We start from the raw sequence: 24,717 nt of genomic DNA on the forward strand, positions 1-24,717 counted from the left end.
AGTGAGAATGAATATGAGTAGCCAGTAGCATGCTTAGGCAAGTTAGTTACTGTAACAATTCATTTCTAATCACAGAGTCAAAGAATGTTTCTGCCCCACCCAACAACCCTATTCTTATGGATGTCATAAAGATGCTAATTTTGTAGTTTATTCTTTTTTTAATCAAATACTGCATGATAAAAATTTTACCTGTACTTTGAATTGTGTAAAAATTCCTTTGGTTAGAATGTTGCTCTAAATCAATATAATTTTCCAACAGTGCAGCTGTTCATTAGTTTTCCCTCTTCCATTGAATCCATTGAACTAAATTTGTAGAAACTTCCTGGTCCATCCAATATTTGGAGATAGATTTCATTTAAAAAATAATTCCTAGATTTTAAAATGGGTGTACAAAAGTAAATCATCACAAAACAGATCATATTTTCCATAAGAACAATGTAATAACTGGGACTTATTTCTTGATGACAGATGCTTTGGGAAATCAAAAATGGCAACAGATATTTCAAATAAGAAAGCCAGAATTTTAAAGTATGAAAAGGTAAATACAGCCAATATACCAGAGAATATGCAATTTCTAGCATGCAAGGAAGTCAAAACTTGTAGTTAGAAAATGCAATATAAATGAAGCTCTTTCTTTATGTAATATTCTACAATTCAAATTCTCCATCAATCAACATAATGACATTCTAAGGCCTTGCAAGATAATGAATTAAAGTGCTAGTTAATTTAGGTAAAGAAACATCAATCATAAGTGTGGCCACGAATAAGGCTCTGAGGCTGTAAGATAAAAGTAAAAGAATGCCCTGTAGTAGCTTACATTCTGCAGGGTCTCAACATGAGCACATCACATGTATACAAAGCAAAGGCTAATTTAAAGGGAGAGATAGCAGTAACTTATATAAAGGTTGAGGAGGCAAAGCCCATTTTCCTCTGACTCTTCAGAGTCCAAAACAATTACTTGCATCTTCTCAATTGTTTGATGAATTACAATTTCACTGAAATACAAACTTTTAAAAAATATCTATGACTCTTCACTACCAATAGATAATTAGGAAGAAAAATTTGTGTAGATAGGAGTTCTTTAGGTAAAAAAAAAGGGAGAAATCATACATAACAAAGCCGTAAAATTTCTAACCACCAATATTAGCAATTACATTGAATAAGCACCTCCTGGGGCATAGTAAAACAAAACAAATAAACAATTTACAGAAATGTAGTTCCTGTCCTTAGAGAGTATATGGTTTATTCTGAAGATTCACCATTTTAACAAATAAATTTAATATATATATATATATTATATATGTATAAATGAGGCAAGGGAACACTAATAGCTAATAAGGGAAGCAGGAAAGGCATCACTTTTGAGGGTATCACTATAGTTGTGCTTTGAAGGAAACTAAGTAGGTTTCTTAACAATATAAATAATAAGCATCCCTTTAAAAAGGTCAAAATACAGTCATATGTCACTTAAGTGGCTGCTCATTTGATTAGGGTGAGTGACTCTAAATTGAAAAATATGTGAAACCATAAGTTGTGAAAAGTCTTAATTGTATTAATATGGTTTCCTTTGCCATGTGCCAATGTTTTCTCATGCCTTAGCAGTCTAGCTAGATTTCTGATGCCTTCTATGATATACAGGGATATTTAAGACCCAGGAGAACTTTATTTTTATTGAGAGGAAAAAATCATAAGAGATTGCAAAGTACTTTTTAAAGGCAGCTCATTGGGACAGAGGATAAAACTAAAGGTGTAATGTCAGAAAGACCTGAGTTCAAATCTGTCCTCATACATTTCCTAGGTGTGTGACCTTAGGTAAGTCATTTAACCCAGTTTCCCTCAGTTTCTTCATCTGTAAAATGAGCTGAAGAAGGAAATAAAAAACAACCTAAAATAGGGTTAGAGAAAGCTGAACATGACTGAAACAACTGAACAAATATTGTGAAACATGAAAAGTATATCATAAGCCATATATCACAATTAGATCACTGATTTTTGCCTATTCTTTGGGTCCTCAGGAACTAACATACTATAGGGAAAACTGGTTACAGAAGACCAGTACACAAGTAATCACACTTGGATAGCACAGTTCCTCAAAGTCAGGTCATTTAGGAAGGGTAATAAAGTTCCTGAAACAGGCTCACCTTCCTTGAAAGTGCTCATTGGTTCTGAGAATAGAAAACAGATTACAGCAGCACTGAATATAAGCATATGTTTAGGAGTGATACAAGAATGATAAGACTTATACCTTTATTAAAAATAAAAATAAAACTGCAATTCAGATAATTCAAATAGGCTCACTAGTTAAATGCAATAATGGAAAATGTATGGATTTATATATCTTACTTTCTTTTAAGCTTAGCGACTAACATTTTTAGTTTTCCATGTCTATCAAAAGCAAGACTTTTCTAGTTACAAAAGCAACAAAAGAGTTCCACAAATACTATAACTCCTGAGTTTCAGGAAGGTACCAGAAAAGTAGCACATTAAAATAAAAGACATTATTAGAGAACAATCTAAAGTGGAAAGTGCAGTGGAGATAAAGGGAAATTTTAGAGAGTGGGTAAAGGTATACAAATTCCTAAGGGAAATGTTGAATTTGGAGATGAGGATATTAAAGGGCACCTTTTGGAAATGGAGACACAGGGTATCACAGAGCCAGTTTTAAATGAGCCCAAATTAATGCTGAATGCATTGAGCCTTTGCAGAAACTGGAGAGCATTCTGTTTTGGGAAGAATTTTTGCAAATTGATAGCTTCAAACTGCCCTTTCTTTAAAATTTCACCATCACTGGGGGCAGGAAAGGAAACTTGCCAGAGGAATCTGATGCCTCCCCCTCCTCAACTCCTATCATGCCACTAAGCAGCCTACTGATATTATCAGATAAAGAAATTATCCATAGTTTTTTTACCTATGAATCTGTGCCCAAGATCAACTGAATGAGGTACAGGACTATTTATTGCTTCCTTTAACTTACAAAAGTCATGCCCAGCAACAAAGTCCTTCGGTGGGGCTTGATAAAACTCAGCACAAGTGGAGAGTTCAAAGCAAAACTTAAAAGCAGATTATCAATTTGAAAAGCATTCTCCTTAGCTAAGTACAATACATACATATATGCATATAGGAATATATGCAGCCATGTCTAACTATGTGAACCTAGGATTTTCTTGGCAAAGCTGGTTGGCCATTTCCTTGACCAGTTTATTTTCAGATGAGGAAACTAAAGCAAATAAGATTAAGTGACTTGTCTAGGGTTAGCTGGTAAATGTTGGAGTCCAGATTTGACTTCACGTATTTCTGACTCCAGGTCTAGTGCTTTAGCTACTAAACCCCCTTGCTACCCTAATGTATACGTATACACACATATGTATATATATATATATATATATATATATATATATATATATATATATTTGTGTATATGTGCATATACACATATATTTTATCACAACAAAATATGTTGGCACATTTTAAATGCTACACTTTCATTTTCATTACAAGGCTCATATACATTATAGCAAATCAAACTGTCTTTATTTTAAGCATATGTTGAGGTGTAACTTTACATGGCTGTTAGTTCTGAATCAGATGTTGGCGACATTTGTGTTCTTGTTATAATACTCTATTTCCAAGATTTATTGGCTTTGGAGTACTCTCAGGAAATGAAAACTCTTTTCCTAAGTATAGTGATACTTCCATAAATATCACCAATGATGGTTTACAATATCAACCTTTATAGTTTAGCTCTTTGCATTGTCTAAACTATATAAGACAAAATTTATGAAGAATGTGTGGGAGTTCTTTTTTAATTTTAATGAAGTTCATTTTAGCTAAAAAATACTAAGAATATTACTATATATCAAATTTAAATGATAAATAATTCTAGGAAAAAATGAAGGTACATAAGAGGGGAAGAGTATTTCCTTAAGATATTATCATGCACATTACATCATAACATGTATGCTACAAATGCATACTACAATATTTTAAAGATTAATTCCATTCAACTAGCAAGCATTTTTAAGTTCCTAATATGTGCTAGCCATGAAGGGCAGCTAGGTGGTGCAATGGATAGAATGCCATTTCTAGAGTCAGTAGCTGGAATTAGTTTGTCAAGAAAATCCAAATGATGTGAAGAAGAGTTGTGCATGACTGCCTTAGGAATTTTTTCCCCTATAAAATCTTAAAATAAATTCATAAAAATTAAGCAAATATATGATATCTACAAATTATAATGAGATAATTTGAGTGTTACAAGAGTATTAATATGGAGATATTATGTTGAAAGTGACACTTGAGATAAAACATTAAGAGATATGGAGGATTCCAAAAGATTAAGATAAAGAGGGACAGAATTTCAGAAAAGGCTGAAAACATGTGCAAAGGCATAGAGGTAGGCAATGCACTATATTCACCTGGAATTTCAAATAAAACTGTTAAGCAGGAATAGAGGCTATTAAGAGGGATTGTATGAAATCATTCTGGAAAAAAAGAGAGAAAAAGAAAAAAATATTGTTGGAACAAGATCTTGATGGTTTTGAAAATACAGAGGAGTTTGTGCTTTAGTATAGAGGCAATATGAATCTCCTTAAGCTTCCTGAGAATGGATGTCATGGATACATATCAACAGGGCAGAGAATGAAGGCAAGGAAACTAATTAGGAACTTACAATATAATGTAGGTGATTGATCATGGACCTGGCCAAGGGCTTTGAGAGAAAGAAAGAACAAGAGAGAACAATAAAGATAAAGAAAGAGAGAATGAGACAGAGACAGAGAAAGAGAGGAAGGTACTGAAAGACAGAGAGAAGATTCCTGCATGAGATATTGGGGTGGTATAATTAATAAAATCTGGTAAATAATTGGATTCAGTGGAAGAAAAACTTAAGTAAAGGTCATTATGAAGGATAAAACTCTGATTTTGAATATAAGTGAAGGGACCCTCCCCAAAGATAAATAATTCAGAAAGAGAGTCTAGTTTGGGGAAGACAATGATAATGAGTTATGTTTTTGTGGGGATTCTTACAGAAGAAACATCATTAGGGCTTCTCAACTCACAAGAAAGATGCGGAACACTTGTATGAATTTGACAGTTAATACACTTGACAGTTGAACCCAAGATGGTTGTTGAGATCATTGAGAGAGAAAAGAAGAGTAAGAAATGTTGTAAGATATGACTCTTGTCTTTGAAAAAGAGCATAGATGATGGTCTAGTAGAGAATTACTGAGGATATGATGCAGAGGAGCAGGAAGAGAATTAAGAGAAATCAGTGCCATGAAACTTGGAAAGGAGGGAGTACCAAGAAAATGGTCAAAGAGGTGGAGTCAAGATGGCAGCTTAGAAGCAGGAAAAACTGATTCCTCTGTGAAAACCCTTCCACACCAATCAAAAACAAATTTCTTCAAGGTCAGAAAACCAAATCCAACAACAAGAAAGAGTTGTAGGATCCTCCTGTGCAATTCAGTTTAAAAGGTATGCAGAGAAGGGTGAATTCTCAGGCTTAAGGGAAAGAAAGAGGGAAGGACCCTGAGCCACTTACCCATCTACTGTACTGAGATTCCTGTAGTCCATGGAATCTCAGGGAGAGGTTTCTAACCATGACAGGTTACCTTGCTACCACAACTATGGAAAGGTCAGGGCTCTGACCACAGCTGGTAAGGAGGCAGCTGGAGGAGATAAAGAGAGAAGAGGGCAGGCTGATCAAAACCTTCAGTCACCACACCTCCATCTTAGGCCTTTGTAGCTGGGAGTTTTGGCCTCAGGGTTCATTCAATTCTGCAGATCAGATCAACTGGTTTAATCTAATTTATCAATAGTTCAAAGAAGAAGCCTTTAGAGGAGGGGTCCCCAAACTTTTTACAGAGGGGGCCAGTTCACTATCCCTCAGAATGTTGGAGGGCCAGACTATAAAAAATAAACTATGAACAAATCCCTATGCACACTGCACATATCTTATTTAAAAGTAAAACAACCCCCCCAAATGGTAACAAATGTGATATTTAAAATGAAGAACAAGTAAATTTAAATCAACTAACAAACAAAAGGTGGGTAAGTGGGCATCTAGGGGAGTATGAGGGCCATTGTACTACCATGTCCCCCCCCAAAAGACATTGTCTTATATTAATTTGACACTCCCCCAAAACAGGGGGTGTCTTATAAAATACCCAGTGGCAGTGGTGGGCTTCTCATAGCAGAGACCCACCACTGATGTCACAGGCCAGGTCATCACTATACAATGCCTGTATACAGTACTGGAGGCAGTGCTGGGCCTGTGACACTGTGACAGGTCTCTCCTACTCAATTCAACCTGAAAGGTCCACAGAAAAAGTTGAATTCTCAGGTAAAAGGGAAAGATCCAACATCCTTGCCCCACATACTGCACTGAGACACATTATAGAAATCTGACTGACAGTGGAATCCTAGGGCAAAAGCAGAAACCACCACAGAGTACCTTGATGCCACCATGGGAAGCTCAGGGCTCTGACATGGCAGCTGGCAGGGAGGCAGCTGTCAAAAAGGAGTAGATAAGAGGTCTGAGAGTAACTACCTTCAGCCTCCACACATTCACTTTTACCTCCAGTCTCTCCTGGCACCTGGGGAAGATTTGACCTCAGGGCACATTCATGCATGTTAATTCCATTAGCTTAATCCAGTTAATTAATAGGGCAATGAAGAAGGCCCTTCAGTTAATTAACAGGACAATGAAGAAGACCTATAGAAAATCCCAAACTCACATATCCAGTGAATAAACAGAGGAGTAAAAATACAGCCAATAAAGATGGGAAGGAGAAGGAAAAATATGAAAAAAACAACAGAAAAAGAAAAATAGAAAATATAATCAACAGCTTCTGCTCAGTTATGAAGAAAGAACAAATGTAACAGAGGAGGATGAAGGAACACCAAGCAAAAATTCAGGAATAACAGGGAATTGGACTCAGGCTCTGGAAGAACTTAAAACACAATTCAAAAAAGCAATTAAGAGAGGTTGAAGAAAATTGTGAAAAGAACCTAAAAAGCAAAATAGGTCATCTGGAAACAGAGGCACATGAATCAAAATGAGAAAACAGTTTCATTAAAGACAGAATTGACCAGCTCAAAAACAAGGCAAATAAATCAAAAGATAAAAACAATGATCTACAAAGAAAAATATTTCAAAAGAAAAAGGAGGAGCAATATGTCAGGGTTGAAATTGAGTCTTTAAAAATTAGAATTGAACAATTAGAAGCAAATAACCTCACAAGGCAGCAAGAATCTGTAAGACAAAATCAAAAGAATGAAAAAAATGAGGAAAATATGAAACAACTCACTGATAAAACAATAGACATGGAACATGGATCCAGGAGATGCAATTTAAAAATTATTGGAGTATGTGAAAGTCATAACCAAAGATGAAGCCTGGATATCATTCTATAGAAAATTATACAAGAAAACTGCCTTGATATTCTGGAATATGAGGATAAAATAGAGATTGAAAGGATTCACAGATAACCTCCTGCATTAAATTCCCTATTGACAATGTCCAGGAATGTTAAAACCAAACTCAAGAACTTCCATGCGAAGGAAAATATATTTCAAGTTATTAAAAAGAAACAATGTAGATATCATGGAGCCACAGTTAGGATTAAACAGGACCTGGCTGCATCGACACTGACATACTGGAAGGCATGGAATATGAAATTCCAGAAAGAAAGGGAACTGGATCTTCAACAAAGAATTAACCACCCAGCAAAACTTATTATATTCCTACAGGGGGAAATATGGCCATTTTATAAAATAGAAGATTTCCAGGCATTCATGAAGAAAAGACTTAAACAGAAAACTTGATGTCCAAATACAGAACTTAAGAGAGTTGCCAAAATGTAATTAAGAAAGAAAAAAAATAGGGAACATATAAGTTTAAATGATTTGTATTCCTATAAGAAAAGATGATATTGGTAACTCTTAAAAAATGTTATTATAATCAGAGTAGCTAGAAGAAATATACTTAGAAGGTACAGTGGTAAACTGTATAGGGTGATATGTCAAAAACAATAGGGATAGAAAAGAGGATAATATTAAGAGAAATGGGAAAAGAAATGGGATAAATATATATTTCATATATTTATGAATATGGTGGGTGTAAGGGGGAAAGGGGATTATTTTTAAAGGGTTAGGCTTGATGATTTAAGACTGTGGTCACTAGGAATTTAATTAATTCCAACGAGATTTTATTTATAATTTATTTACAAAATGTAGAAAGAGTGAAGAAAGAAATCAGAGAGAGGATAAGTTAAGATATCTAGCCTGAACACTAAGTAATTTACTCTTAGCACCTCTGGGCAGGGAGAATTAGTTTCAGCCGGCCTTGACAAAGCTGAGGAACTTGGCAGTTTCTCAAGAGGATAGGTCTTTTCTGAGGCCAGTCTCTTCAGAGAAAATGAAACAGGAGTCAGCTTTTTCACTCAACACATGTCAGTAGAGTTGGCAGATCTTTCTGCCTCTCTTCACCAGCCTCAACTTGATAGCATGAAGAATTGTCCAGTCTCCACTTCCAAAAAATGAACTCTCTCTCACAGGGAGTTGACAGCCCCTTTAAACGACATTTTCTCTTGCATCACTTCCTGTGTCTTCCCCTAATTTTGCATCTACCAATCACAGTTTATTCTCTGTTCTAGGACTTCCCAGAATGCAGTTAGTCAATTCTGATTTGTTTCCCATTGTCGCACATATGAATCACAGACCTCCCACTTCATGATTAAGTTGGATATTTGCACTTTTTGGTGACTAGATCTAAATGGGCATGTCTCCATACTTAACTTTTAAGTAGGGTGTTTACACTTATGGGGATGATTAAATCTAAAAATAGGTAAGGGTTACAATTTAATCTTCACAATCAGGATGAGAGTTAAGTATTTTTATTATTATAACCAGGAGAGAATTCAATTTAATCTTCACATGGGAGAGGGGGAGAAGAACCATACAATGGAAGGGAAGAAGAGATTGATGGCAGGTAATAATTAAAACTTATTCTCTTTGGAATTTGCTTAAAGAGGGAAATACAACCAGATACATTGGGGCAGAGAATTGTATCATGCCCTATAGTGAATTAGAAGTTTAATAAATGGGCTGTTGGGGAAGGGGACAGTACAAAGGAGAGAAGGGGTTGGGGGTTGTTTAAAAGTCACTATAGTAAGAGAGGAATAATTAAAAAGGAGGGTTGGGAAGGGGAGTAAGATTAGGGAGGGGAAAGGGATAAGACTGACTAAAAGTGAAAAGTTGGAGAGGAGAGTAAGAGGGATAAGAGAAGAGATAGAATCAAAGTAGGAAATCAAAATTGAGGGGAATACAAATAGTAATCATTACTGTGAATGTGAATGGGATGCACTCTCCCATAAAAAGGAAGTAGATAGCAGAATGGATTCAAGACCAGAATCCTACCGTATGTTGTCTATAAGAAACACACTTGATACAGGAAGAAACACACAGGATAAAGGTAAGAGGGTGGAGCAGAATTTACTGGGATGCAACTGAGACAAAGAAGGCAGGAGTAACAATTATTATCTCAGACAAAACTAAATCAAGAATACACCTTATTAAAAGAGATAAGGTAGATAATTGCATCTTGATGAAAGGCAGTATAAATAATGAAGAAATATCAGTACTCAACATATATGCACCAAAGGATATAGCATTCAGATTTCCAAAGGAGAAACTAAAGGAGCCTACAGAAGAAATACATAGTAAAACCACACTAATGGGGGACCTCAACTTTCCCCTATCAGAATTAGATGAAAAAGCCAAAAAATAAATAAGGAAGAAGGGAGGTAAATGAAATATTAGAAAAATTAGAGCTAAAAGATATCTAGAGAAAAATGAATAGGGATAAAAAGGAATATGCCTTCTTTTCAGCACCATGTGGCACATACACAAAGAATAATCATATACTAGGGCATACAATTATTGCAAACAAATAAAGGAAAACAGAAATAACAAGTGCAATTTTTCAGACCAAAATGCAATAAAAATAATAATCAATAAAGGTTTAAGGAAAGACAATTTTTTTTAAATATATTTTATTTGATCATTTCCAAGCATTATTCGTTAAAGACATAGATAATTTTCTTTTCCTCCCCCCACCCCCACCCCCCATAGCCAACGCGTAAGTCCACTGGGCATTAGATGTTTTCTTGATTTGAACCCATTGCTTTGTTGATAGTATTTGCATTAGAGTGTTCATTTAGAGTCCATCCTCTGTCATGTCCCCTCAACCTCTGTATTCAGGCAGTTGCTTTTTCTCGGCGTTTCCACTCCCATAGTTTATCCTTAAGGAAAGACAATTTTAAAAATTAATTGAAAAATAAATAATCTAATTCTTCAAAACTGGTAAATCAAAGAACAAATCAAAGAAACAATTACTGATTTCATTGATGATGATGACAAAAGAGGAAACTACATATCAAAATCTATGGCATGATATTTATAGCCTTGCTCTTTGTTGTGGCAAAAAAAAAATTGGAAGATGAGGAAAATCCCTTGATTGGGGAATGGCTTAATAAATTGTGGTATTTGCTGGTGATAGAATACTATTGTGCTCAAAGGAATAATGAACTGGAGAAATTTCATGTGAACTGGAATGACCTGCAGGAATTGATGCAGAGTAAAAGGAGCATAACCAGGAAAACCTTACACACACAGACAGATACACTGTGGTACAATTGAATCCCATCTCAGAAAAAGAAATTCAAAATGTCATTAAGGAACTCAATAAGAAAAAATCCCCAGGACCACATAGAGTCACAAGTGAATTCTATCAAACATTTAAAGAACTAATCCTTATAATATGCAAAATATTTGACAAACATAATCATAAAAGGAGTTTTACAAATATGGTACTAATTCCAAAGCCAGGCAGAAGCAAAACAGAGAAAGAAAACATAGACCAATCTCTTTAATGAACATCGATGCAAAAATCTGAAGTAAAATAATAGCAAAGAGACTCCAGAAAGTTATCATGAGGATTATCCACTATGATCATGTGGGATTTATACCAGAAATGCAAGGATGATTTAATATTAGGAAAACCATCCATATAATTGACCATATCAATGACAAAACCAACAGAAATCATATGATTATCTCAATAAATGCAGAAAAAGCCTTAGATAAAATATAACACACATTGAAAACACATGAAACAATAGGAATAGATGGTTCTTTCCTAAAAATAATGAACAGTATATGTTTAAAATCACAAGCAATCATCTACAATGGGGATAAATTAGAATCCTTCCCAGTAAGATCAGGAGTGAAGCAGGGATACCCATTATTAACTCTATGATTTAACATTGTACTAGAAAAACTAGCAGTAGTAATTAGAGAAGAAAAAGGAATTGAAGGAATTAAAGTGGGCAAAGAGGAGACTAAACTATCACTTTTTGCAGATGATATGATGGTCTACTTAAAGAATCCTAGAAAATCAACTTAAAAGGCATTGGAAATAAACACCTTTTGCAAAAGTGCAGGGTGCAAAATAAACCCACATAAATCATCAACATTTATATATATATATATATATATATATATATATATATATATATGTATATGTATATACATATATATATTTCTAACACAACTCAGCAGCAAAAGTTAGAAAGATAAACTCCATTTATTTTTTTTGAAAATTTTATTTAATTAGATGATTTAGAATATTTTTCCATGTTTAAAGACTCATGTTCTTTCCTTCCCTTCCCCCCACACCCTTCCTATATCTGATGCACAATTCCACGGGTTTTAACATGTGTCATTGATCAAGACCTATTTCCATATTATTAATATTTGCACTAGGGTGATCTTTTAGAGTCGACTTTCCCAGGTATAGCCCCATTGACCCATGTTATCAAGCAGTTGTTTTTCTTCTGTGTTTCTTTTCCCAAAGTTCTTCCTCTGGATGTGGATAGAGTTCTTTCTCATATGTCCCTCAGAATTGTTCTGGATCATTGTATTGCTGCTAGTAGAGAAGTCTGTTAAATTAGATTGTACCACTGTGTATCAGTCTCTGTGTACATTGTTTTCTTGGTTCTGCTCCTTTCACTCTGCGTCAATTCCTGGAGGTCATTCCAGTTCACATGGCATTCCTCCACTTTATTATTCCTTTGAGCATAATAGTATTCCACCACCAGCATATAGCACAATTTGTTCAGCCATTTCCAAATTTTAGGGCATCCCCTCATGAGAAACTCCATTTAAAATCACTCTAGATAATATAAAATATTTAGGAATCTATTTGGCAAAGACAAACACATGAATTATATGAACAGAACTACAAAACACTTTGCACTCATATAAAACTAGATCTAAATAGTTGGAAAAAATGTTATTTGCTCATGGGTAGGATGAGCTAATATAAAAATGACAATCCTATAGAATTTAATTAACTTATTCAGTGCCATTCCTATCAAATTAACAAGAAACATTTTTGCAGAATTAGAAAACATTACAATAAAGTTCATTTGGAAGAACAAAAGATCACAAATATTGAGGGAAATTATGAAAAAAATGAGAAGGTTGGAGGCCTAGAAGTACCAGATCTTTAACTATACTAGAAAGTAGTGGTCATCAAAATATTATGGTACTGGCTAATAGACAGAAGGGTGGACCAGTGGAATAGACTTAGGGTAAATTACCTCAGTAAGTTAGTATATCATAAACCCAAAGATCCTAGCTTTTGGGACAAGAACCTAATATTTGACAAAACCTTCTGTGAAAATTGGAAAACAGTATGGATATTAGATTTAGATCAATATCTCACACCTTTTGCCAAGATAAATTCTGAATGCATAAATGGTTTAAATATAAATATGGAAATTTTAAGTAAATTAGGTGATCATAGAATAGTATACCTGTCAGATCTATGAGAAAGGAAAGAATTTAGGATCAAGAAGATATAATGTATATTGCAAGATATAATGCCTATTACAAAATTTAAAATAAGTAATTTTGATTACATTAAATTAAAAAAGTTTTTTAAGAAACAAAACCAATGCAACCAGATTTAGAAGGAAAGTCACAAATTGGGGGAGAAATGTATATTAAAAAAGAAACCCTGACAAAGGTCCAAGTTCTCAAATTTATGAGGAGCTAAGTCAATTGTACAAAAAATCAAAACATTTTCCAATTTATAAATTGGCAAGGGACATTAATAGGCAGTTTTCACATGACAAAATCAAAAGTATCAATAAGCACATGAAAAAGTGTTCTAAATCCCTCCTTATTAGAGAAATGCAAATCAAAACAACCTCATAATTAACAGATTGACCAGTATGATAGTAAAGGGAAACCATAAATGTTGGAGGGGATGTAGCAAAATTGGAACCTTAATGCATTGTTTGTGGAGTTGTGAATTGATCCAACCATTCTTGGAGGCAATTTGGAACTATGCCCAAAGGGTGCTAAAAGACTGCCTACCTTTTGATCCATATTACTGCTGGGTTTATACCACAAGGAGATCATAAGGAAAAAGACTTGTACAAGAATATTCATACCTGCGCTCTTTGTGGTAGCAAAAAATTTGGAAAATTAGGGGATGACCTTCAATTGGGAAGTGGCTGAACAAATTATGCTATCTGTTGGTGATGGAATACTATTGTGATCAAAGGAATAATGAACTAGAGGAATTCCATGTGAACTGGAATAACTTCCAGGAATTGATGCAGTGAAAGATGCAGAACCAGGAGAACGTTGTACACAGAGACTGATACACAGTGGTACAATCTAATTTAACGGACTTCTCTACTAGCAGCAATACAATGATCCAGAACAATTCTGAGGGAATCTTGAGAAAGAACTCTATCCACTTTCAGAGGAAGAACTGTTGGAGTTGAAACACAGAATAAAAACAACTGCTTGATCACATGGTTTGATGGGAATATGATTGGAGATTTTGACTTTAAATGATCACTCTATTGCAAATATTAATAATATGGAAATAGGTTTTGAGCAATGAAACATGTATAAACCAGTGGAATTTCATGTTAGCCCCAAGGGAGGGGGGATTTAAGAGAGGAGGGAAAGAACATGAATTAAGTAACCATGAAAAAAACCAAACTTCTAAATAAATAAATATTTTTTAGATGGTTGACAGTACAAGATTCCAAGCAGTCAAAAGGGATGAAAACTACAAAAAGATAATTAGAATCACCAGTTAACAGTTCATCAATAACCATGGAATGAACAATTTCAGTCAAAATTGTAATGGCTGATAATACTTTTAATTTATTTTTTTAATTACTTTAGGAAGATATTCATAGACTTCATTATCCATGTTTATTAATAAGACTCATTCATTTGACTTGCATGCCTACATATTTTTAAGCCTAGTGAATAACCATAAAAATTGTTGTCTAGCAAAATTCTGAAAGAAGAAGCATTTCATTCAGTAATACAACTATCCCCCAATTCAGCTCCTTCATACTTAAAAGAATAAAAGGTAGGGGAAAGTGTTGGAGGGGATGGAGAATTGGTTCCATCATCTAAACAATAAGTATTGAGATTTTGACAGCTTCCAGTTTAGTCTTACGAAGAAATATTGGTATTTTTCTTCACCACAATGTGCTTGTCCTATTACTTTTTTGGAGCCTATACCATGATCACTAAAATACTACAGGATCTGCCCCAGATTTCCATTCACCTCGCAGCTGCTAGGTAGCAATGGAAGCAGTTTCAAGCAACAACAGACTGAAGACTATTGGCCCTACCAAATGATTTCACTCTTGGGAGCGTTTTTGCTCTCAGACATGAAGTCAGATTAAATGAAAGTAGATAGTTGAAAAAGCAGTTTCTTCTAGTATCAGAGAAAAGAAAACTCATCTATTTAGGGAAATGTGTTCCAAAAAAACACTTCTTACCATTCTTAAGTACCGATCTGTTTCCTTTGATCAAAGTTTTATATAAAATTGTAAACATGAAATTATTTTATTTTTTAAACATTATTTTATTTGGTCATTTTCATACATTATTCATTGGAAACATAGATCATTGTCTTTTTCTCCTCCCCCCTCCTCCACCCACTCTTCCCCTAGCCAACACACGATTCCACTGGGTATCACATATGTCCTTGCTCTGAACCCATTTCCTTGTTGTTGGTATTTGCATTAGGGTGCTCATTTAGCATCTCTCCTCAACCATATCCCCTCCACCCCTGTAGTCAAATAGTTGCTTTTGCTCTGTGTTTTTACTCCCACAGTTTGTCCTCTGCTTGAGGATAGTTTTTTTTTTTTTCTCGGAGATCCCTGCAGATTGTTCAGGGACATTGTAAAGCCATTAATGGAGAAGTCCATTATATTGAATTGAACCACAGTGTATCTGTGTACAATGTTTTCCTGGTTCTGCTCCTTTCACTCTGCAACACTTCCTGGAGGTTGTTCCAGTCTCCATGGAGATTTTATTTCCACTTTACTATTCCTTTTAGCACAATAGTATTCCATCACCAATATATACCATAGTTTGATCAGCCATTCCCCAATTGAGGGGCATCCCCTCATTTTCCATTATTTTTTGCCAGAAATTATCATTTTAAAAGATAGTAGAGCAATACTTTTAAGGATGGATAATATTTATTTGTCTATTAAAGAGGCAGAGAAGGAATCACTGTTAAAATTATAGAGATTAAAGATTAGAATACAAAAGAAGATCATAAAGGTGAGGTCCTCTAGTAGATGGGAAGTCATGGAATCAAGAGCATAAATAAATGGGTTTAAAAAGATTACCTTCATAAGAAAGACCATCCTTCTCTGAGAGTTAACAAAAGAGAAGAGGATGGAGAATGATATTGAGAGAATATATATTTCAAAATGGGGGAAAGTGAGATTTTATGACACATGGCCTCAATTTTATTTGAACACAATTATAAGTGAAGTTCTTTACTGATAAGTACATGAAAGTTAAGGTGAAACACTTGAGGAAAGAAAAATTTTGGTACAGATATTATAGGGAGTGTGGCAAAGTGTTTTCAGGAAAGAGTGAAAGTATTGCTATGCAGCAGTGAGAACCCAGTTGGGATTAGATAACACGTTTTTTAATTGGTTACACTCAGCATATATTTGTGACTTCCTCCAGTGCCATTCAACACTATGAGGATAGAAACAAAGAAGGAAGATAGTGAAAATTACTCATAATTGGTATTTGGGAAGTGATGACTAGTGAGAGTTTATAGAGGCAAAGGAATATGAGGGTTGAATAATGTAAAAAGTTGGACCAGTTAACAAATAATATCAAGATAACAAAAGGAAGAAATGTGGCAAAAGTAGGGGTGACAGGCCATGAAATCAGGAAGTGCTGGAGAAACTGAACTGAAAGATGTGGATCAGATGAAGAATAAAGTTTTAAAGGCATGAGGGAAAAGAGGAGGTAGGAAATGTGTTTAAGGTAAATTTGAGGGATTTCAGAATTTTAGAGGTATAGTGAGGAGCAAGGACTGCTTTTCTTGGATCACTGGATTTCTTCCTTTGGCCAGCTAATCAATTTTCTCATAAATCAATGTAATTATAAACTCATTTCATCTTCTGAGGTGTAAACAACAGCACTAAATATTGCATTATTTACAATGTTAATAGACTTAGTATTGATTTTATACAAGTCACCATTGATAAAAGATATGGAGAAAAAAAGAATAAACTTTAAAATGCCATCCACCAGTCAGTATGATAGTTCACACCTGTAATAACATTTGAAATGACACAGAACTTCAGACAAATACCTTTTGAGAGTGATTTGCTGTGATCTACATCATGAACACTGCTATTGAAGACCTATTGAGCAAGAACAAAGCCTTTATGGAATGGCAAAATAACCCAAACTCTGCTCCTAAAAAGGACAGATTCAAGTCTCTCCAAGCCAAGGTGCAGCGTGAGATCAGGAAGATGCAAGACAGATGGTGGGAAAAAAGGCAGAAGAAATCCAGAGCTTTGCTGATATGAAAAACTACAATTTTTCAGTGCCCTCAAGACTGTCTATGGGCCATTAAAACCCACCACCACTCCCTTGCTATCCTCTGACGGTGACACTCTCATAAAAGATAAAAAAGGCATCAGCAACAGGTGGAAAGAACACTTCAGTCAGCTTCTCAACCGACCCTCTTCCGTTGACCAAAGCGCCCTTGACCAGATCCCCCCAAACCGCACCATTGAACAACTTGACGTCCCTCCTTCAATAGAGGAAGTCCAAAAAGCCATTAAACAAATGAGTGCAGGCAAGGCACCCGGTAAAGATGGGATCCCAACCGAGGTGTACAAGGCCTTAAATGGAAAGGCGCTTCAGGCATTCCACATAGTGCTGACCAGCATATGGGAAGAGGAAGACATGCCTCCAGAACTCAGAGATGCCTCCATCGTAGCCCTATACATAAACAAAGGCAGACGAGCAGCCTGTGACAACTACAGAGGCATCTCACTACTCTCCAGTGCTGGAAAGATCCTCGCCCGTGTTATACTCAACAGACTCCTGTCATCTGTTTCAGAGCAGAACCTGCCTGAATCACAGTGTGGCTTCTGACCACATGGCAGTACCATCGACATGGTCTTCACGGTGAGGCAAATGCAGGAAAAATGCCTTGAGCAGAACCTGAGTCTCTACATTGTCTTCATAGACCTGACAAAGGCGTTCGACACAGTGAACAGGGATGCATTGTGGGTGATCGTCAGCAAGCTCAGTTGACCAGCAAAATTCGTCAAACTGATCTAACTCTTTCATGTTCACATGACAGGGGAAGTCCTATCTGGTGGAGAGACTTCCGATCGCTTCAACATCTCCAATGGCGTGAAACAAGGCTGTGTCCTCGCTCCGGTACTATTCAACCTATTTTTCACCCAGGTATTATGACATGCTGTGATGGATCTAGACCTGGGCGTCTACATCAAATACCGACTGGATGGCTCACTATTTGACCTTCGCCGCCTGACTGCAAAAACAAAGACAACAGAGAGACTCATCCTGGAAGCTCTCTTTGCAGATGGCTGTGCTCTCATGGCCCACCAAGAAAATCATCTCCAAACCATTATGGGCAGGTTCTCCACCGCAACAAAACTGTTTGGCCTGACTATCAGCCTCAGCAAAACAGAGGTGCTGTTCCAACCTGCACCAGGGAGGCCAACTAACCAGCCGTGCATTACAATCGACGGCACGCAGCTTTCTAATGTCAACACTTTCAAGTAGCTGGGCAGCACCATCGCCAACGACAGGTCCCTAGACCACGAGATCAATGCCAGGATCCAAAAGGCCAGCCAGGCACTCGGGCGACTGCGCTGCAAAGTCCTCCAACACAGAGGTATAAGCACTGCGACGAAGCTCAAAGTGTATAACGCAGTGGTCCTCAGCTCGCTCCTGTACAGTTGTGAGACATGGACACTGTGCCGGAAGCACATGAAACAGCTGGAGCAATTCCACCAACGCTCCCTCCGGTCAATCATGAGGATCCGATGGCAGGACCGAATCACCAATCAGGAAGTCCTCGGCAGAGCCAACTCCACCAGCATCGAAGTCCTGGTCCTCAAAAGCCAGCTACGATGGTCTGGACACGTCATCCGCATGGACCCACAGCGAATACCAAGACAGGTATTCTATGGTGAACTGTCAGCTGGACTCAGGAAACAAGGCCGACCAAAGAAAAGATTCAAGGATCAGCTAAAGTCCAACTTGAAGTGGGCTGGCATTACACCAAAGCAACTAGAACTCGCTGTCTCTGACAGAAGCAGCTGGCGAACCCACACTCACCATGCCGCCACCACTTTTGAAGATGAACAACATCGACATCTTGCTGCTGTGCGTGAACGCCGACACCAGGCCACACCCGCACCTCCCGTAACAACTGGCGTCCCATGTCCCATGTGCCACAAACTGTGCGCCTCAGCCTTTGGACTCCAAAGCCACATGAGGGTACATCAATAGATGATAATGCACAAAGACAATAGTCATTCTCTATCACCGAGACACTACCACTGCTACATCATGAAACCAAAATCTACCAGGATTTTTATTCAGTAAAACTTTTGTTTATGTGAAAATTTGTCACAGTTCAGGTCAGGGAGGAATTTTATTATCTACCTAGAAAAAATGTATGAAAATGGGGTAAGAGATGGAGTGGAGAAGTGCGGAAGGGTAATTGGAATGAAAAATCCATGTGTCAATAATTTTTAAAAAGAATAAAAAGGAGAAAAAAGAAAAGACTACAAATTGCAGAATAAAGTTTTGTGAAAATGAAGGGACATATGTACAGGTGATTGATATTCATAGAGTTAACAATGAAAATCTGCAAGATTATTTAATACAACTCACTCATATTGTGCAGGAGAAAACTCCCAAAATGATATGGTTAATAGGTGTCCATGTAATATGTGAAGAAAAGGGACAATACTGGGACTAGTGGTCTAAGAAGGAAAAGGAAACAACATAAAATAAAAAAGGCACTGCAGAGAAAGCCTATTCAATAAGTTTTTTTTGTTTGTTTGTGTTTGCAACAGATGCAACTCAAAAATCCCTTCTGCTCCATGTCAGAAACAAATCATAAGACCATAACAAAAAATGCAATTCATCATTTTCAAAATACAGCATGAAATATTTCCAATTATGCATGCAAATTTTTGAAATTGACTGATGTGTCCAGTGTATTCTGAATACCTACACTCTATTACTGAGTATTAAAAAATAAGGAAATGGCTTAGGGCACTTTTTCCCAAGTGGATCTTGGCAAAATTAGTAAACAGTTTCTCTTTAAGTGTACCTGTCTTTTAAGTAAGAGAAATAAGTTTCCTGGTGTAGATTCAATTCAATTCCCAGTCAATCCCCAGTCAGATTAGTTTTAGACTTCTTGTGCCTTACTGGTGATGTGCTAATGAAATTAGGTGCCTGAAGCTTGTCATTTCCTTGTTAATAGGCTTCTGGGTATGCCTGTAGGCCCTTGAGCTGGAGAAGACTGTAATTCACTTGACATCAGTGAGTTATTTATAGAAAATCGGCTTGGGAACCGCTACCAACATAATAAAAAAGATTCTACTGTATTACCTGTATGAAGATGTGTTTGCCTAAAATCTTTATGTGTTTGAAATGTTAGGTAGAAGATGACATACTGTTCATTTTATATTTCATTAATGCTAGGTGTTCACAAAGTTGTAAGACAAATTTTAACTTTCAAAGTTAGCTCTTCTACTAAAGATTATAATTAATATTTTGGACTTTATCTCTGCCACCTTTATCTTTTTTGTTCCCCAATAGTATGTATGTGTGTGTATGTGTGTTTCTTTGTGTTTGTATTTGTGTGTATTTTTGCCCTTGAAAGACAAACTTACATTTCATCTTTTGCTAAGGTATAGGATTGGTTTCAGTAGAAATTCTTGGACCACAGATAAGAGATACCCAATAAATTTACTTTACAGTTGCATAAGTGAAATTGCTTTAATTTGTGAAGGCTGAATAAATCTTTTACCACCATCACATATTTTCCTTTCGGTCCTTTATGTATAATTTAAAGAAAATCCAGGGGTTCAGAGGCCACTACACTATTACAGTGTTCACCCTTTCACCTCCTCTAATTACAGAATTGCTCACCCCTTTGCCAAGATGCCTGAGATTATTATCTGAAAGGGGGGGAGGGTTTAAATTTTAAGGACTTGATTATTTGAGTGTAGTGGTGAGGAATTTAATTAAATTGAAAAAGATTTATTTACTATTTATTTACAAAAGGTTTAAACAGTAAAGCAAGAAATCAGTGAGAGGATAAAGTAAGATATCTAGCCTGAGCATTAAGTAATTTACTCATGGCCCCTCCAGGCAGGGAGAATTAGTTTCATCTGACCTCAGCAAAGCCAAGGAACTGAACAGTTTCTCAAGAGGATAGGTCTTTCCTGAGACCAGTCTCTTCAGATAAAATGTAGCAGTTAGGAATCAGCTTTTTCACTCACCACATGTCAGTCCAGTCAGCAGATCTTTCTGCCCCTCTTCACCAGTCTCAACTTGAAAGCATGAAGAATTGAACTCCAGCAGAAGTGGAAGTCCAAGTTGAACTCTGCTCCAAGAATCCCAGTTCCAAGACAAGCTCCACTTTTAAAGACATTTTCTCTTGCCTCACTTCCCCTAATTTTACATCTACCAACCACAGCTGAAGCTCTGCTCTAGGACTGCCCAGAAGGCAGTTAGTCAATTCTGATTCATTACCCACTATCACACGCGTGAGTCACAGACCTCTCACTTCAAGATTAAGTGGTATATTTGTACTTTTGGTGATTAGATCTAAATGGGCAGATATTCATACTTAACTTTTAAGTACTGTGCACTTTTTGTGATTGAATCTAAAAATAGGCAGGTCTCCAAACTTAACTTTTAAGTAGGATGTTTACACTTACAGGGATTAAAATCTAAATATAGACATGAGTTAAAATGTAAATCTTCACAATCAGGGAAGAGCTAAGTACCTTCTTTGTTATAATCAGGAGAGAGTTAAATTTAATCTTCACTGATCAAAGGGGGAGTGTGGAGGAATATGGAGGATGAAATCCTCAAAGCAGTGGTGATAAAATATGGGAAGAACCAATGGTCTCAGATTTTTTCACTGTTGCATGGGAAATCAGCAAAGCAGTGCAAAGCCAGATGGTATGAATAACTGGATCCAAGCACTGAAAAAAACAGAATGGTCAGGGAGGAGGAAGAAAAGCTTTTGCACCCGGTCAATTTGATGCCCACCTGGTGGAGAACCATTGCCCAATCATTGAACAGACAACTGCACAATGCTTAGAACACTCTGAATTTCTCATGGATAAAGCTATCCAAAAAGACAATGAAGAAGAGATATCAGATGATCCACAAGAACCTGGAGAGATTGATCCAAATCCAGAAACAAAACCAACCTGACTTGATCCAAATGATATGAATGAGGATGAACTTGAAATGCTCTCAGAAGCTGGAGTCCATTTGGTAAGCACACAGTGAAAGAGGGCCAAGAGGAAAGCAAGAGAGAAACAATTAGAAGAAGCAAATTGTCTTGCTGCCCTCCAAAAGAGAAGAGAACTTTGAGCAGCTGGCATAGAAATTCAGAAGAAAGGGAAAAAGAAGAAAGGAGTGGTTTATAATGCAGGAATCCAATTGAAATTTAAAAAAAGCCTATACCAGTTTTTATGACACATCTGAAGAAAATTATCAGGCCTTTGATGCTGACATTAGGAAGTTATGACAACAAGATCTTGATGGAAAGTTAAGATCTGAAAAGGGAAGTAGAGATAGGAAGAAAGACAAACAACATTTGAAAAGAAAAAAGGAGTCTGATTTGCTATCAGCCACTCTTCACACCAGTGGAGTGTCAGAATTTACCAAAAAGAGAAGTGAATTAGTACTTCCTGCCACTCAGATTTCAGATGCAGAACTTCAGGAAATTGTGAAAGTTGGCCAGACAAGTGAAATTGCATGTCAAACAGCAGAGGAATCTGGCACAATGAATTCTCCTTCCAGTATTCTTTTGTCTGAGAATAACGTCACCAATAATAATAAAGCTTTGAGGACACCCAAAACTCCAGCTAGAGTCCTGCAGAAAGCACAGAAATTGATGGCTCTTACCAATATGACACCCCACTGAAAGGTGGTCTTAATACACAATTGCATGAGTCCAAAACGACAGATAGTTCAGATGCCAAACATAGTTCTGTCCACTCCATTCAGGACTCCTCATGGAGCTGAAGGGCTGACTCCTTGAGGTGGGATGATTCCTAAACCAGTTGTTGGCACTACTCCAGGGAGAACCTCTCTAAGGGACAAACTAAACATAAATCCTGAAGAGAGATTGGCTGATTACAATGACCCCTCACATGTGAAACAGATGAAAAGAGAACCTTGTGACCATTTCCATTTAGAGTTGATGGGCCTTCCAGCTCCTAAGAATGACTGAGATTGTTCTACCAGAAAATGTTGAGAAGGAACTAGAAGACTGAGAGATTGATGCAACTTACATAGAACATGCTTCTGATTTAGATGTTCGAAACCAGGCTATCTGAGATGTGGAATGTGTAAAAGAATTAAAAGAAATGCACAAAGCTGTTCAGAACTATCTGCCAAGACCTTCAGAAGTAAATGAAACTATCCTAAGACTTTTAAATGTAGAAGCACCACTAATAGATCTACAGAAAACTGAAGAACTAATTAGAAAAGGAATGGTCACAATGCTTCATTATGATCTTCTGCATCATCCTGATGGAGAAAAATCTGGAAATAAAAAAGGAAAACCTCTAGGATTTGGAAATAATAGTACAGAGCATATAACTTACCTAGAACACAACCTCTATGAAAAATTCTCCAAAGATGAACTAAAGAAGGCTCAAGAACTTTGGACAGAGGAGATGGAAGATATAAAGCAAGGAATGAGCCATGGTGAGCTGTTAAATAAAGCTTATAACCAGGTGTGGGAAGAATGTTACATTCAAGTTTTATATCTACCTGGTCAGAGCTGATACATATGAGCCAACTTGGCTACCAGAAAGGACAGGATTGAATTGCTTGAAAAGAGAGTTGAGATAAAAATGGGTCACATGACAACAGAAGCTAAGAGAGCTGCAAAAATGCAAAAGAATGCTAGGGACATCTATGGAGTTACAATAGGGGACAGTTTAGAACTGTCAGGGGACAGCTTAGAGCTGTCGGAGAACAACTATGGAGTCTCAGGAAAGCAAGACTGGAACATTATCAAAGCAGGATAATGAACGTTTAGTGTAAGCAGCACACCAGATTTAAAGCTCTTCTCAAGAGACACAATCTATCCTCCCCAATCCTCCCCAGAATGTGAACAGGGGAGTTAACCCATTCCCAAGAGATCTTGGAATTGTTCAAGCAGCCTTGAACTGAAATTACTATGTTTTGGCATACTCAGCAGGAATGGTATGTCACAAACACCTGGGAAGAGGAACTCCATTCCATGAAGTCATGAAAGGCTCACTGCAAAACAATATGAAAATTTTGCTTGGTGACTACCAGTCTTAATGGGACTAATGAAACAATTGAATGATTTATGGGACCAAATAAAGCAAGCTCACTTGGAGTTTCATACTTTTGAGGAATTAAAGAAACATGAGAATTCTGCTATTCCAAGGATGCTGGAGTATCTAAAAGAAGATGTCCAGTGAAAGCAAGAAAGAGAAAAGGAACTTCAGCAAAGATATGCAGATTTGCTATTGGAGAAAGAGACGTTAAAGTCAAATTACTGACTTTTTTTTTTTTACATTTCATCTTAGAAAGAACGGCATGCTGGTCTCCTTCCTCTGAAAGAATGAAGCTGATGTTTAGGTTCATCAAAGAATTTGCCTGTTATCTGTGACTTTAATTTGTACCTTGTTTTGAATGTCTTCCATCAGCTAGGAACTTTATGTAAAAGCTCTGGTTCCATGAGAATTTTAGAGATTAATTTATTAAGAGTATCATCATTCTTTTAGTAATGTAATCTTTGCTAAATTTCTTTTTTTTAGTTTTGACCTTTGAATATCATATTTTTATTTTTAAAGTGTTATTAAGTGTCTTGCCTGAGTAAATTCTTGAATAAAAATTAACTGAAAAAAAAGAAAATCCAGCATTATCAAAATGAGGCCTTAGTAACTTACCTACAATTTGAAACATGAAAAATTTTTTTTTTAATCATGGGTTAAATCCTAACTAGCCTGAGTTAACCAACTAAAATAGATTTACTGAGTTTTGTGTTCATTAGAGGTATAATAATTAATT

The 24,717-nt window shown here is 36.4% G+C and overlaps 1 pseudogene; it reads left to right on the forward strand.

Annotated features, from left to right (window-relative positions):
* Window positions 1–21,469: 21,469 nt before the first annotated feature.
* Window positions 21,470–24,206, forward strand: LOC100617695 (cell division cycle 5-like protein; annotated as a pseudogene).
* The last annotated feature ends 511 nt before the right edge of the window (window positions 24,207–24,717 follow it).

Source organism: Monodelphis domestica, chromosome 5 (assembly GCF_027887165.1).
Source record: "Monodelphis domestica isolate mMonDom1 chromosome 5, mMonDom1.pri, whole genome shotgun sequence".
Lineage (NCBI taxonomy): Eukaryota > Metazoa > Chordata > Mammalia > Didelphimorphia > Didelphidae > Monodelphis > Monodelphis domestica.